Source organism: Hakea prostrata, chromosome 5 (assembly GCF_041222555.1).
Source record: "Hakea prostrata isolate BN-2017 chromosome 5, UWA_Hpros_2, whole genome shotgun sequence".
NCBI lineage: Eukaryota > Viridiplantae > Streptophyta > Magnoliopsida > Proteales > Proteaceae > Hakea > Hakea prostrata.
Window position 1 is genome coordinate 43,442,885 of NC_142604.1, and position 2,164 is coordinate 43,445,048.

At 40.5% G+C, this 2,164-nt stretch overlaps 1 non-coding gene across 1 annotated transcript; it reads right to left on the reverse strand.

Annotated features, from left to right (window-relative positions):
• Window positions 1-583: 583 nt before the first annotated feature.
• LOC149016035 (small nucleolar RNA R71) lies at window positions 584-690 on the reverse strand. Its single transcript, XR_016173767.1, has one exon. It is a non-coding gene; the product is annotated as a small nucleolar RNA R71 (small nucleolar RNA).
• Window positions 691-2,164: the final 1,474 nt, after the last annotated feature.

Consider the following 2,164-nt stretch of genomic DNA (forward strand, 5'->3'; position numbering starts at 1 on the left):
AAGATCACGTGGATTGCGCTTCAGGTACGTCCTAAACTCTCCCTTTTGCTATAGTTATTTTCTTTTAATTTTCCTTATTTAGGTTATTCTTTTTTTTTATTCTTCTGTGTGTATGCATGGTCATCGATCCCTAAACCCTGAGTTGACTCCACTTGACTTAGAGTTAGAAGAGACTTTGGTCAACCTTAGAAGGCAAAGAACCATGGCAAACTATGAGCATCCAATGAGGCCCTTGAGTGAGCATTTCATTCCTACGATATATACTCCGGTTTCTTGTATTAAGTTGCCTAACATAGAGGCGGCTCAATATGAGATCAAATCTAGTGTGATTCAAATGCTACCATCTTTTTATGGACATGCCAATGAAGAGCCTTATAAGCACTTAGATGAGTTTTTAGAGGTGTCTTCCACGGTTAAAATTCAAAACCTCTCAGTTGATGCTTTAAGGTTACTTCTTTTCCCATTCTCCCTTAAAGATAAAGCTAAGCATTGGCTTCAGTTTTTGGACAATGTTAAAATTTCTACTTGGGCAGAAATGCAACAGGAGTTCCTTAAAAAGTTCTTTCCCATTGGCCGTACCAATAGCATTAGGAGAGCGATAACGAGTTTCTCCCAACAAGAAGGAGAACAATTTCATGAGGCCTGGGAAAGATTAAAAGAATTGCTTAGAAAGTGCCCCCATCATGCTATTCCTAAATGGCAATTGGTTCAATGCTTTTATGATGGCTTTAGAGACCGAAATAGGCAAATGGTTGATTCTTCTTGTGGTGGGACTTTCATGCACAAGAATGAGAATGAGGCATGGGAACTTTTTGAGACCCTTAGTGAAAACTCCCAACACCATGCTTCAGCAGCTAGGACTGAGATTCCATCCATTGGGCAACCAAAGAGGAGCGGTCTCTATGAGATCAATCCTACCATTGAGATGAGCACTAAGGTTGACTTGCTATCAAAGAAATTGGACCATCTCTTGTCATTAGGACAACAAACCCCATCTCCACTTCCTACAAGTTTCTCTCCACCTAATCAGATTGAAGCATGTGCTTTATGTTCTAGCCTATCCCATCATGTCACTGATTGTTATTTGGCTACACAATACCCTGAGTTTGTTAAGGAGCATACACATTTGGCCCAAGGAGTCTCTAAATTTGGAAATGATCCATATTCCAATACCTACAACCCAGGATGGCGAAACCACCCCAATTTTTCACGGTGAAACTCAATGCCCAATCCCTCTAATCAAATACCTTATAGGCCACCTCCATTTAATATGCATCAAAATGCCTATAGGAATGAGCAACCATTATCTTCACAACCCTCACATAATTCATCATTTGAGGATAAGGTACTAAAAGCACTTAGTGGCTTAGAGCAAAACACTCAATTGTTGCATTTTCATTCTCAATCCATTAACAAATTGGAAACTCAACTTGGTCAACTAGCTGATGCCATCAGTAGGAGGGAGGTTGGTCAGTTACCTAGTCAACCAATAGGTAACCCTAATCATCAAATTGGATCTAGGAAAGAACAAGTCCAAACAATCTCTGCTGTGACACGCAGTGGGAGTGAATATTATGCACTTTTGCCTACTCCGAAGCCATTGCCCATTGATCTTGAGAGTCGAGAAGAGGTTGAGTTGACCCATGAGACTGGCAATGATGCACACAAGCCTAGTAAAGAAACACCACCTGTGAGTATTCCCCATCAATTTCCTTGTAAGGGGTTGCACATTCCGATTGTAGAGGGTCCTACTCCTAAATCTTACACTCCCAAAGCCTCCTTCCCTGAAGCTCTTGAGTCCTCAATTCCAGATTCTAGAAAGAATGTATCTTTAAGCCCAAATACAGGTGAAGAGTGCTTTGCAATTAACTTTATTGATGAGGTAGTGGTTGATTATATTCCAAACATGCTTATTGATGATCCCCTACAACATTACTTGCCATTTGGGGAATCTAACCTAAATATTGAGAAGTCAACACATTGTTGGACTCTTCCACTTCTTTGGAGCAGTCACCATTCACATTTAGATTTGAGCCTCCACCTCCATTGGCTGCTTCTTACTGAGTCTGGCTGAAGACTCTAAACTTAGCGCTTTACGGGAGGCAACCCATTTGTATAGATGTTATTTCTTGTTCTTTTTCTTCTCTTTTCTTTGTTTGTTGTT